The sequence below is a fragment of the Tenrec ecaudatus genome, chromosome X, assembly GCF_050624435.1.
Source record: "Tenrec ecaudatus isolate mTenEca1 chromosome X, mTenEca1.hap1, whole genome shotgun sequence".
In the NCBI taxonomy this organism is placed as follows: Eukaryota; Metazoa; Chordata; class Mammalia; order Afrosoricida; family Tenrecidae; genus Tenrec; species Tenrec ecaudatus.
Genome location: NC_134548.1, coordinates 70,493,073 through 70,507,389, shown reverse-complemented (window position 1 = coordinate 70,507,389; position 14,317 = coordinate 70,493,073).

The following is a 14,317-nucleotide window of genomic DNA, read 5'->3' as shown; positions in this document are numbered from 1 at the left end:
CTAGATCGTCCAAGTGCCCGCTAGTTAACCCAGATTGTCCAAGTGCCTGCTAGTTAACCTACATAGTCTAAGGGCCCACTCGTTAACCTAGATAGTCCAAGTGTCCTCTAGTTAACCTACATAGTCCAAGTGCCCGCTAGGTAACCTAGGTAGTCCAAGGGCCCGCTAGTTAACCTACATAGTTCAAGGGCTCACTTGTTAACTTTGATAGTCCAAGTGCCCGCTAGTTAACCTAGATCGTCCAAGTGCCTGCTAGTTAACCTAGATTGGCCAAGTGCCTGCTAGTTAACCTAGATAGTCCAAGTGCCCGCTAGTTAACCTAGATAGTCGAAGTGCCTGCTAGGTAACCTACATAGTGCAAGTGTCCGCTAGTTAACATAGATAGTCCAAGTGCCCCTAGGGAACGTACATAGTCCAAGTGCCCGCTAGGTAACCTAGATAGTGCAAGTGCCAGCTAGTTAACCTAGATAGTTCAAGTACCCGCTAGGTAACCTAGATCGTCCAAGGGCCCCCTAGTTAGCCTACTTCGTCCAAGTGCCCGCTAGGTAACCTAGATTGAACAAGTGCCCGTTCGGTAACCTAGATAGTCCAAGTGCCCTTTAGGGAACCTAGATAGTCCAAGGGCCCGATAATAAACCTACATAGTCCATGGGCCCGCTAGTTAACCTATATAGTGCAAGTGTCCGCTAGTTAACCTACATATTCCAAGTGCCCCCTAGTTAACCTACATAATCTAAGTGCCCGTTAGCTAACCTAGGTAGTTCAAGGGCCCGCTAGTTGACCTATATAGTCCAAGTGCCAGCTAGGTAACCTAGATAGTACAAGTGCCCGCTAGGGAACCTAGATAGTCCAAGTGCCTGTTAGCTAACCTAGATAGTCCAAGCGGCGGCTAGGTAACCTACATACTCAAAGTGCCCGTTCGTTATCCTAGATAATCCAGGTGCCCGGTAGGTAACGTAGACAGTCCAAGTGCCCGCTAGTTAACCTACATAGTCCAAGTGCCCGATAGGGAACCTACATAGTCCAAGGGCCCGCTAGTTAACCTATATAGTCCAAGGTCTGCTAGTTAAACTAGATAGTCCAAGTGCTGGCTAGTTAACCTACATAATACAAGGGCCCGCTAGTTGACCTAGATAGTCCAAGTGCCCGCTAGGTAACCTACATAGTCCAAGTGCCCGTTCGTTAACCTAGATAGTCCAAGTGCCCGCTAGGAAACCTACATAGTCCAAGGGCCCGCTGGGTAACCTAGATAGTCCAAGTGCCCGCTAGGTAACCTAGATAGTCCAAGTGCCCGCTAGGTAACCTAGAGTCCAAGTGCTCGCTAGTTAACCTACATAGTCCATGTGCCCGCTAGGTAACCTAGATAGTCAAAGTGCCCGTTAGGTAACCTAGATAGTCCATGTGCCCGCTAGGTAACTTACTTTGACGAAGTTCCCGCTAGGTAACCTACATAGTCCAAGAGCCCGTTCGTTGACCTAGAAGTCCAAGTGCTCGCTAGGTAACCTAGACAGTAGAAGTGCCCACTAGGTTACCTGCATATACCAAGTGCCTGTTCGTTAACCTAGATAGTCCAAGTGCCCACTAGCTAACCTACATAGTCCAAGTGCCCACTAGGTAACCTACATAGTCCAAGGGCTCACTTGTTAACTTTGATTGTCCAAGTGCCCGCTAGTTAACCTAGATCGTCCAAGTGCCCGCTAGTTAACCTAGATAGTCCAAGTGCCTGCTAGGTAACTTTCATAGTGCAAGTGTCCGCTAGTTAACCAACATATTCCAAGTGCCCGCTAGTTAACATAGATAGTCCAAGTGCCCGCTAGGGAACTTACATAATCCAAGTGCCCACTAGGTAACCTAAATAGTGAAAGTGCCCGCTAGGTAACCTAGATCGTCCTAGGGCCCCCTAGTTAGCCTACATAGTCCAAGTGCCCGCTAGGTAACCTAGATAGTCCAAGTGCCCGTTCGGTAACTAGATAGTCCAAGTGCCCTTTAGGGAACCTGGATAGTCCAAGGGCCCGCTAGTAAACCTACATAGTCCATGGGCCCGCTAGTTAACCTACATAGTGCAAGTGTCCGCTAGTTAACCTACATAGTCCAAGTGCCCGGTAGTTAACTTACATAGTTCAAGTGTCCATAGGGAACATACAGAGTCCAAGTGCCAGCTAGGGAACCTACATAGTCCAAGTGCCCGCTAGTTAATCTACGTAGTTCAAGGGCACGCTAGTTAACCTACATAATCCAAGTACCCGCTAGTTAACCTAGATAGTCCAAGTGCCCGCTAGTTAACCTACATAGTCCAAGTGCCCGCTCTGGAACATACATAGTCCAAGTGCCCGCTAGGGAATCTACATAGTCCAAGGGCCCGCTAGTTAACGTAGATAGTCCAAGTGCCACTAGTTAATCTACATAGTCCAAGTCCCCACTAGGTAACCTACATAGTCCAAGGGCCCGCTAGTTAACCTACATAGTCCAAGGGCCCGCTAGTTAACCTAGATAGTCCAAGTGCCCGCTAGGTAACCTACATAGTCCAAGTGCCCGCTAGGTAACCTAGACATTTCAAGTGACCACTAGGTTTCGTACATAATCCAAGTGCCCGTTCATTAACCTACATAGTCCAAGTGCCCGCTAGGTAACCAATATAGTCCAAATGCCCGCTAGGGGCCCTAATAGTCCATATGTCCGCTAGTTAACCTAGATAGTCCAAGTGCTCGCTAGTTAAACTAGATAGAACAAATGCCCGCTAGGGAACCTATCTAGTCCAAGTACTCGCTAGGAAACGTACATAGTCCAAGTGCCCGCTAGGTAACGTACATAGTCCAAGTGCCCGCTAGGTAACGTAGATAGTCCAAGTGCCCGCTAGGAAACGTACATAGTCCAAGTGCCTGCTAGGTAACCTAGATAGTCCAAGTGCCCTCTAAGGAACCTACATATTCCAAGTGCCCGCTAGTTAACATAGATAGTCCAAGTGCCCGCTAGTTAACATAGATAGTCCAAGTGCCCGCTAGGGAACGTACATAGTCCAAGTGCCCGCTAGGTAACCTAGATAGTGCAAGTGTCCGCTAGTTAACCTACATAGTTCAAGTACCCGCTAGGTAACCTAGATCGTCCAAGGGCCCCCTAGTTAGCCTAAATAATCCAAGTGCCCGCTAGGTAACCTAGATAGTCCAAGTGCCCGTTCGGTCACCAGATAGTCCAAGTGCCCTTTAGGGAACCTAGATAGTCCAAGGGCCCGCTAGTAAAACTACATAGTCCATGGGCCCACTAGTTAACCTACATAGTGCAAGTGTCCGCTAGTTAACCTACATATTCCATGCCCGGTAGTTAACCTACATAAACTAAGTGCCCGTTAGCTAACCTAGGTAGTCCAAGGGCCCGCTAGTTGACCTACATATTCCACGTGCCAGCTAGGTATCCTAGATAGTACAAGTGCCCACTAGGGAACCTAGATAGTCTAAGTGCCCGCTAGGGAACATTCATAGTCCAAGTGCCAGCTAGGTAACCTAGATAGTCCAAGTGCCCGCTAGTTAACCTAGATAGTCCTAGTGTCCTTTAGTTAATCTAGATAGTCCATGAGCCCACTAGGAGACATACTTAGTCCAAGTGCCCGTTAGCTAACCTAGATAGTCCAAATGCCCGCTATGTAACATTGATCATCCAAGTGCCCGCTAGTTAACCTAGATAGTCCAAGTGCATGCTAGTTAACCTAGATAGTCCAAGTGTCCTCTAGTTAAACTAGATCGTCCAAGTGCCCGCTAGTTAACATACATAGTCCAAGGGTTCGCTAGTTGACCTACGTAGTCCAAGGTCCGCTAGTTAACCTAGATAGTCCAAGTGCCCGCTAGTTAACCTACATAGTACAAGGGCCCGCTAGTTGACCTAGATATTTCAAGTGCCCGTTCGTTGACCTAGATAGTCAAAGTGCCCGCTAGGTAACCTAGACAGTCCAAGTGCCCGCTAGGTTACCTATATAGTCCAAGGGCCCGCTATGTAACCTAGATAGTCAAAGTGCCCGTTAGGTAACCTAGATAGTCCAAGTGCCCGCTAGGTAACTTACATTGTCCAAGTTCCAGCTAGGTAACCTAGACAGTCCAAGTGCCCTCTAGGTTACCTGCATATTCCAAGTGCCCATTCGTTAACCTAGATAGTCCAAGTGCCCGCTAGGTAACCTAGATACTGCAAGTGCCCGCTAGTTAACCTAGATAGTTCAAGTACCCGCTAGGTAACCTAGATCGTCCAAGGACCCCCTAGTTAGCCTACATAGTCCAAGTGCCCGCTAGGTAACATAGATAGTCCAAGTGCCCTTTAGGGAACCTAGATAGTCCAAGGGCTCGCTAGTAAACCTACATAGTCCATGCGCCCGCTAGTTAACCTACATAGTGCAAGTGTCTGCTAGTTAACCTACATATTCCAAGGGCCCGCTAGTTAACCTACATAATCTAAGTGCCCTTTGTCTAACCTAGTTAGTGCAAGGGCCCGCTAGTTGACCTACGTAGTCCAAGTGCCAGCTAGGTAACCTAGATAGTACAAGTGCCCGCTAGGGAACCTAGATAGTCCAAGTGCCTGTTAGTTAACCTGGATAGTCCAAGTGGCGGCTAGGTAACCTACATAGTCCAAGTGCCCGTTCGTTATCCTAGATAATCCAAGTACCCGCTAGGTAACCTAGACAGTCCAAGTGCCCGCTAGTAAACCTACGTAGTCCAAGTGCCCGATAGGGAACCTACATAATCCAAGTGCCCGCTAGGGAACCTACATAGTCCTAGTGCCCGCTAGGCAACCTACTTAGTCCAAGTGCCCGTTAGTTAACCTAGATAGTCCAAGTCCCCACTAGGGGACGTACATAGTCCAAGTGCCCGCTAGATAATCTAGATAGTCCCAGTGCGCGCTAGAGTATGTACATAGTCCAAGTGTCTGCTAGGAAACCTATATAGTCCAAGTGCCCGCTAGTGATCCTTCATAATCCAAGTGCCTGCTAGGTAACCTAGATAGTCCAAGTGCCCGCTAGTTAACCTAGATAGTCCTAGTGCCCGTTAGTTAACCTAGATAATCCAAGTGTCCACTAGGTAACCTAGATAGTCAAAGTGCGCGCTAGGGTATGTACATAGTCCAAGTGCCTGCTAGGAAACCTAGATAGTCCAAGTGCCCGCTAGTTAACCTACATAGTCCAAGGGCCCGCTAGGTAACCTAGATAGTCCAAGTGCCCGCTAGGTAACCTAGACAGTCCAAGTGCCCGCTAGTAAACCTACATAGTCCAAGTGCCCGATAGGGAACCTACATAATCCAAGTGCCCGCTAGGGAACCTACATAGTCCTAGTGCCCGCTAGGCAACCTACTTAGTCCAAGTGCCCGTTAGTTAACCTAGATAGTCCAAGTCCCCACTAGGGGACGTACATAGTCCAAGTGCCCGCTAGATAATCTAGATAGTCCCAGTGCGCGCTAGAGTATGTACATAGTCCAAGTGTCTGCTAGGAAACCTATATAGTCCAAGTGCCCGCTAGTGATCCTTCATAATCCAAGTGCCTGCTAGGTAACCTAGATAGTCCAAGTGCCCGCTAGTTAACCTAGATAGTCCTAGTGCCCGTTAGTTAACCTAGATAATCCAAGTGTCCACTAGGTAACCTAGATAGTCAAAGTGCGCGCTAGGGTATGTACATAGTCCAAGTGCCTGCTAGGAAACCTAGATAGTCCAAGTGCCCGCTAGTTAACCTACATAGTCCAAGGGCCCGCTAGTTAACCTACATAGTCCAAGGTCCGCTAGTTAACCTAGATAGTCCAAGTGCCCGCTAGTTAACCTACATAGTACAAGGGACCGCTAGTTGACCTAGATAGTCCAAGTGCCTGCTAGTTAACCTAGATAGTCAAAGTGCCCGCTAGTTAACCTAAGTATAACAAATGTCCGATAGCGATCCTACATAGTCCAAGTGCCCGCTAGGTAACCTACATAGTCCAAGTGCCCGTTCGTTAACCTAGATAGTCAAAAAGCCCGCTAGGTAACCTAGACAGTCCAAGTGCCCGCAAGGTTACCTACATAGTCCAAGGGCCCGCTAGGTAACCTAGATAGTCCAAGTGACCTCTAGTTCACCTACATAGTCCAAGTGTCCGCTAGTTAACCTAGATAGTACAACTGCCCGCTAGGGATCCTTCATAATCCAAGTGCCTGCTAGGTAACCTAGATAGTCCAAGTGCCCGCTAGTTAACCTAGATAGTCCTAGTGCCCGTTAGTTACCTTAGATAGTCCAAGTGCCCACTAGGGAGCGTACATAGTCCAAGTGCCCGCTAGATAACCTAGATAGTCCCAGTGCACGCTAGGGTATGTACATAGTCCAAGTGCCTGCTAGGAAACCTAGATAGTCTAAGTGCCCGCTAGGGATCCTTCATAATCCAAGTGCCTGCTAGGTAACCTAGATAGTGCAAGTGCCCGCTTGTTAACCTAGATAGTCCTGGTGCCCTTTAGTTAACCTAGATAATCCAAGTGCCCACTAGGTAACCTAGATAGTCAAAGTGCGCGCTGTGGTATGTACATAATCCAAGGGCCTGCTAGTTAACCTTCATAGTCCAAGTGCCCGCTAGGTAACCTACATAGTGCAAGTGTCCGCTAGTTAACCAACATAGTCCATGTGCCCGCTAGTTAACCTAGATAGTCCAAATGTCCGCTAGTTAACCTACGTAGTCCAAGGGCCCGCTAGTTAACCTACATAGTCCAAGTGCCCGGTAGTTAACTTACATAGTTCAAGTGTCCGTAGGGTACATACATAGTCCAAGTGCCCGCTAGGGAACATACATAGTCTAAATGCCCGCTAGGGAACCTACGTAGTCCAAGTGCCCGCTAGGGAATCTACATAGTCCAAGGTCCCCCTAGGTAACCTAGATAGTCCAAAGGCCTGCTAGGTAACCTACATTGTCCTAGTGCCCCCTAGTTAACCTACATTCTCCAAGTCCCCGATAGGGAACCTACATAGTCCAAGTGCCCGCTAGGTAACCTACATAGTCCAAATGCCCGCTAGTTAACCTACATAATCCAAGTGCCCGCTAGGGAACCTACATAGTCCTAGTGCCCGCTAGGCAACCTACTTAGTCCAAGTGCCCGTTAGTTAACCTAGATAGTCCAAGTCCCCACTAGGGGACGTACATAGTCCAAGTGCCCGCTAGAAAATCTAGATAGTCCCAGTGCGCGCTAGAGTATGTACATAGTCCAAGTGTCTGCTAGGAAACCTATATAGTCCAAGTGCCCGCTAGTGATCCTTCATAATCCAAGTGCCTGCTAGGTAACCTAGATAGTCCAAGTGCCCGCTAGTTAACCTAGATAGTCCTAGTGCCCGTTAGTTAACCTAGATAATCCAAGTGTCCACTAGGTAACCTAGATAGTCAAAGTGCGCGCTAGGGTATGTACATAGTCCAAGTGCCTGCTAGGAAACCTAGATAGTCCAAGTGCCCGCTAGTTAACCTATATAGTCCAAGGGCCCGCTAGGTAACCTAGATAGTCCAAGTGCCCGCTAGGTAACCTAGACAGTCCAAGTGCCCGCTAGTAAACCTACATAGTCCAAGTGCCCTATAGGGAACCTACATAATCCAAGTGCCCGCTAGGGAACCTACATAGTCCTAGTGCCCGCTAGGCAACCTACTTAGTCCAAGTGCCCGTTAGTTAACCTAGATAGTCCAAGTCCCCACTAGGGGACGTACATAGTCCAAGTGCCCGCTAGATAATCTAGATAGTCCCAGTGCGCGCTAGAGTATGTACATAGTCCAAGTGTCTGCTAGGAAACCTATATAGTCCAAGTGCCCGCTAGTGATCCTTCATAATCCAAGTGCCTGCTAGGTAACCTAGATAGTCCAAGTGCCCGCTAGTTAACCTAGATAGTCCTAGTGCCCGTTAGTTAACCTAGATAATCCAAGTGTCCACTAGGTAACCTAGATAGTCAAAGTGCGCGCTAGGGTATGTACATAGTCCAAGTGCCTGCTAGGAAACCTAGATAGTCCAAGTGCCCGCTAGTTAACCTACATAGTCCAAGGGCCCGCTAGTTAACCTACATAGTCCAAGGTCCGCTAGTTAACCTAGATAGTCCAAGTGCCCGCTAGTTATCCTACATAGTACAAGGGACCGCTAGTTGACCTAGATAGTCCAAGTGCCTGCTAGTTAACCTAGATAGTCAAAGTGCCCGCTAGTTAACCTAAGTATAACAAATGTCCGATAGCGATCCTACATAGTCCAAGTGCCCGCTAGGTAACCTACATAGTCCAAGTGCCCGTTCGTTAACCTAGATAGTCAAAAAGCCCGCTAGGTAACCTAGACAGTCCAAGTGCCCGCAAGGTTACCTACATAGTCCAAGGGCCCGCTAGGTAACCTAGATAGTCCAAGTGACCTCTAGTTCACCTACATAGTCCAAGTGTCCGCTAGTTAACCTAGATAGTACAACTGCCCGCTAGGGATCCTTCATAATCCAAGTGCCTGCTAGGTAACCTAGATAGTCCAAGTGCCCGCTAGTTAACCTAGATAGTCCTAGTGCCTGTTAGTTACCTTAGATAGTCCAAGTGCCCACTAGGGAGCGTACATAGTCCAAGTGCCCGCTAGATAACCTAGATAGTCCCAGTGCACGCTAGGGTATGTACATAGTCCAAGTGCCTGCTAGGAAACCTAGATAGTCTAAGTGCCCGCTAGGGATCCTTCATAATCCAAGTGCCTGCTAGGTAACCTAGATAGTGCAAGTGCCCGCTTGTTAACCTAGATAGTCCTGGTGCCCTTTAGTTAACCTAGATAATCCAAGTGCCCACTAGGTAACCTAGATAGTCAAAGTGCGCGCTGTGGTATGTACATAATCCAAGGGCCTGCTAGTTAACCTTCATAGTCCAAGTGCCCGCTAGGTAACCTACATAGTGCAAGTGTCCGCTAGTTAACCAACATAGTCCATGTGCCCGCTAGTTAACCTAGATAGTCCAAATGTCCGCTAGTTAACCTACGTAGTCCAAGGGCCCGCTAGTTAACCTACATAGTCCAAGTGCCCGGTAGTTAACTTACATAGTTCAAGTGTCCGTAGGGTACATACATAGTCCAAGTGCCCGCTAGGGAACATACATAGTCTAAATGCCCGCTAGGGAACCTACGTAGTCCAAGTGCCCGCTAGGGAATCTACATAGTCCAAGGTCCCCCTAGGTAACCTAGATAGTCCAAAGGCCTGCTAGGTAACCTACATTGTCCTAGTGCCCCCTAGTTAACCTACATTCTCCAAGTCCCTGATAGGGAACCTACATAGTCCAAGTGCCCGCTAGGTAACCTACATAGTCCAAATGCCCGCTAGTTAACCTACATATTCCAAGTGCCCGCTAGGGAACCTACATAGTCCTAGTGCCCGCTAGGCAACCTACTTAGTCCAAGTGCCCGTTAGTTAACCTAGAGAGTCCAAGTCCCCACTAGGGGACGTACATAGTCCAAGTGCCCGCTAGATAATCTAGATAGTCCCAGTGCGCGCTAGAGTATGTACATAGTCCAAGTGTCTGCTAGGAAACCTATATAGTCCAAGTGCCCGCTAGTGATCCTTCATAATCCAAGTGCCTGCTAGGTAACCTAGATAGTCCAAGTGCCCGCTAGTTAACCTAGATAGTCCTAGTGCCCGTTAGTTAACCTAGATAATCCTAGTGTCCACTAGGTAACCTAGATAGTCAAAGTGCGCGCTAGGGTATGTACATAGTCCAAGTGCCTGCTAGGAAACCTAGATAGTCCAAGTGCCCGCTAGTTAACCTACATAGTCCAAGGGCCCGCTAGTTAACCTACATAGTCCAAGGTCCGCTAGTTAACCTAGATAGTCCAAGTGCCCGCTAGTTAACCTACATAGTACAAGGGACCGCTAGTTGACCTAGATAGTCCAAGTGCCTGCTAGTTAACCTAGATAGTCAAAGTCCCCGCTAGTTAACCTAAGTATAACAAATGTCCGATAGCGATCCTACATAGTCCAAGTGCCCGCTAGGTAACCTACATAGTCCAAGTGCCTGTTCGTTAACCTAGATAGTCAAAAAGCCCGCTAGGTAACCTAGACAGTCCAAGTGCCCGCAAGGTTACCTATATAGTCCAAGGGCCCGCTAGGTAACCTAGATAGTCCAAGTGACCTCTAGTTCACCTACATAGTCCAAGTGTCCGCTAGTTAACCTAGATAGTACAACTGCCCGCTAGGGATCCTTCATAATCCAAGTGCCTGCTAGGTAACCTAGATAGTCCAAGTGCCCGCTAGTTAACCTAGATAGTCCTAGTGCCCGTTAGTTACCTTAGATAGTCCAAGTGCCCACTAGGGAGCGTACATAGTCCAAGTGCCCGCTAGATAACCTAGATAGTCCCAGTGCACGCTAGGGTATGTACATAGTCCAAGTGCCTGCTAGGAAACCTATATAGTCTAAGTGCCCGCTAGGGATCCTTCATAATCCAAGTGCCTGCTAGGTAACCTAGATAGTGCAAGTGCCCGCTTGTTAACCTAGATAGTCCTGGTGCCCTTTAGTTAACCTAGATAGTCCAAGTGCCCACTAGGTAACCTAGATAGTCAAAGTGCGCGCTGTGGTATGTACATAATCCAAGGGCCTGCTAATTAACCTTCATAGTCCAAGTGCCCGCTAGGTAACTTACATAGTGCAAGTGTCCGCTAGTTAACCAACATAGTCCATGTGCCCGCTAGTTAACCTAGATAGTCCAAATGTCCGCTAGTTAACCTACGTAGTCCAAGGGCCCGCTAGTTAACCTACATAGTCCAAGTGCCCGGTAGTTAACTTACATAGTTCAAGTGTCCGTAGGGTACATACATAGTCCAAGTGCCCGCTAGGGAACATTCATAGTCTAAATGCCCGCTAGGGAACCTACGTAGTGCAAGTGCCCGCTAGGGAATCTACATAGTCCAAGGTCCCCCTAGGTAACCTAGATAGTCCAAAGGCCTGCTAGGTAACCTACATTGTCCTAGTGCCCCCTAGTTAACCTCCATTCTCCAAGTCCCCGATAGGGAACCTACATAGTCCAAGTGCCCGCTAGGTAACCTACATAGTCCAAATGCCCGCTAGTTAACCTACATAATCCAAGTGCCCGCTAGGGAACCTACATAGTCCTAGTGCCCGCTAGGCAACCTACTTAGTCCAAGTGCCCGTTAGTTAACCTAGATAGTCCAAGTCCCCACTAGGGGACGTACATAGTCCAAGTGCCCGCTAGATAATCTAGATAGTCCCAGTGCGCGCTAGAGTATGTACATAGTCCAAGTGTCTGCTAGGAAACCTATATAGTCCAAGTGCCCGCTAGTGATCCTTCATAATCCAAGTGCCTGCTAGGTAACCTAGATAGTCCAAGTGCCCGCTAGTTAACCTAGATAGTCCTAGTGCCCGTTAGTTAACCTAGATAATCCAAGTGTCCACTAGGTAACCTAGATAGTCAAAGTGCGCGCTAGGGTATGTACATAGTCCAAGTGCCTGCTAGGAAACCTAGATAGTCCAAGTGCCCGCTAGTTAACCTACATAGTTCAAGGGCCCGCTAGTTAACCTACATAGTCCAAGGTCCGCTAGTTAACCTAGATAGTCCAAGTGCCCGCTAGTTAACCTACATAGTACAAGGGCCCGCTAGGTAACCTAGATCGTCCTAGAGCCCCCTAGTTAGCCTACATAGTCCAAGTGCCCGCTAGGTAACCTAGATAGTCCAAGTGCCCGTTCGGTAACTAGATAGTCCAAGTGCCCTTTAGGGAACCTGGATAGTCCAAGGGCCCACTAGTAAACCTACATAGTCCATGGGCCCGCTAGTTAACCTACATAGTGCAAGTGTCCGCTAGTTAACCTACATAGTCCAAGTGCCCGGTAGTTAACTTACATAGTTCAAGTGTCCGTAGGGAACATACAGAGTCCAAGTGCCAGCTAGGGAACCTACATAGTCCAAGTGCCCGCTAGTTAATCTACGTAGTTCAAGGGCACGCTAGTTAACCTACATAATCCAAGTACCCGCTAGTAAACCTAGATAGTCCAAGTGCCCGCTAGTTAACCTACATAGTCCAAGTGCCCGCTCTGGAACATACATAGTCCAAGTGCCCGCTAGGGAATCTACATAGTCCAAGGGCCCGCTAGTTAACGTAGATAGTCCAAGTGCCGCTAGTTAATCTACATAGTCCAAGTCCCCACTAGGTAACCTACATAGTCCAAGGGCCCGCGAGTTAACCTACATAGTCCAAGGGCCCGCTAGTTAACCTAGATAGTCCAAGTGCCCGCTAGGTAACCTACATAGTCCAAGTGCCCGCTAGGTAACCTAGACATTTCAAGTGACCACTAGGTTTCGTACATAATCCAAGTGCCCGTTCATTAACCTACATAGTCCAAGTGCCCGCTAGGTAACCAATATAGTCCAAATGCCCGCTAGGGGCCCTAATAGTCCATATGTCCGCTAGTTAACCTAGATAGTCCAAGTGCTCGCTAGTTAACCTAGATAGACCAAATGCCCGCTAGGGAACCTATCTAGTCCAAGTACTCGCTAGGAAACGTACATAGTCCAAGTGCCCGCTAGGTAACGTACATAGTCCAAGGGCCCGCTAGGTAATGTAGATAGTCCAAGTGCCCGCTAGGAAACGTACATAGTCCAAGTGCCTGCTAGGTAACCTAGATAGTCCAAGTGCCCTCTAAGGAACCTACATATTCCAAGTGCCCGCTAGTTAACATAGATAGTCCAAGTGCCCGCTAGTTAACATAGATAGTCCAAGTGCCCGCTAGGGAACGTACATAGTCCAAGTGCCCGCTAGGTAACCTAGATAGTGCAAGTGTCCGCTAGTTAACCTACATAGTTCAAGTACCCGCTAGGTAACCTAGATCGTCCAAGGGCCCCCTAGTTAGCCTACATAATCCAAGTGCCCGCTAGGTAACCTAGATAGTCCAAGTGCCCGTTCGGTCACCAGATAGTCCAAGTGCCCTTTAGGGAACCTAGATAGTCCAAGGGCCCGCTAGTAAACCTACATAGTCCATGGGCCCACTAGTTAACCTACATAGTGCAAGTGTCCGCTAGTTAACCTACATATTCCATGCCCGGTTGTTAACCTACATAAACTAAGTGCCCGTTAGCTAACCTAGGTAGTCCAAGGGCCCGCTAGTTGACCTACATATTCCATGTGCCAGCTAGGTATCCTAGATAGTACAAGTGCCCACAAGGGTACCTAGATAGTCTAAGTGCCCGCTAGGGAACATTCATAGTCCAAGTGCCAGCTAGGTAACCTAGATAGTCCAAGTGCCCGCTAGTTAACCTAGATAGTCCTAGTGTCCGTTAGTTAATCTAGATAGTCCATGAGCCCACTAGGAGACATACTTAGTCCAAGTGCCCGTTAGCTTACCTAGATAGTCCAAATGCCCGCTATGTAACATTGATCATCCAAGTGCCCACTAGTTAACCTAGATAGTCCAAGTGCATGCTAGTTAACCTAGATAGTCCAAGTGTACTCTAGTTAAACTAGATCGTCCAAGTGCCCGCTAGTTAACCTACATAGTCCAAGGGTTCGCTAGTTGACCTACGTAGTCCAAGGTCCGCTAGTTAAACTAGATAGTCCAAGTGCTCGCTAGTTAACCTACATAGTACAAGGGCCTGCTAGTTGGCCTAGATAATCCAAGTGCCCGCTAGTTAACCTACATAGTACAAGGGCCCGCTAGTTGACCTAGATAGTTCAAGTGCCCGTTCGTTGACCTAGATAGTCAAAGTGCCCGCTAGGTAACCTAGACAGTCCAAGTGCCCGCTAGGTTACCTATATAGTCCAAGGGCCCGCTATGTAACCTAGATAGTCAAAGTGCCCGTTAGGTAACCTAGATAGTCCAAGTGCCCGCTAGGTAACTTACATTGTCCAAGTTCCAGCTAGGTAACCTAGACAGTCCAAGTGCCCTCTAGGTTACCTGCATATTCCAAGTGCCCATTCGTTAACCTAGATAGTCCAAGTGCCCGCTAGGTAACCTAGATACTGCAAGTGCCCGCTAGTTAACCTAGATAGTTCAAGTACCCGCTAGGTAACCTAGATCGTCCAAGGACCCCCTAGTTAGCCTACATAGTCCAAGTGCCCGCTAGGTAACATAGATAGTCCAAGTGCCCTTTAGGGAATCTAGATAGTCCAAGGGCTCGCTAGTAAACCTACATAGTCCATGCGCCCGCTAGTTAACCTACATAGTGCAAGTGTCTGCTAGTTAACCTACATATTCCAAGTGCCCGCTAGTTAACCTACATAATCTAAGTGCCCTTTGGCTAACCTAGTTAGTGCAAGGGCCCGCTAGTTGACCTACGTAGTCCAAGTGCCAGCTAGGTAACCTAGATAGTACAAGTGCCCGCTAGGGAACATAGATAGTCCAAGTGCCT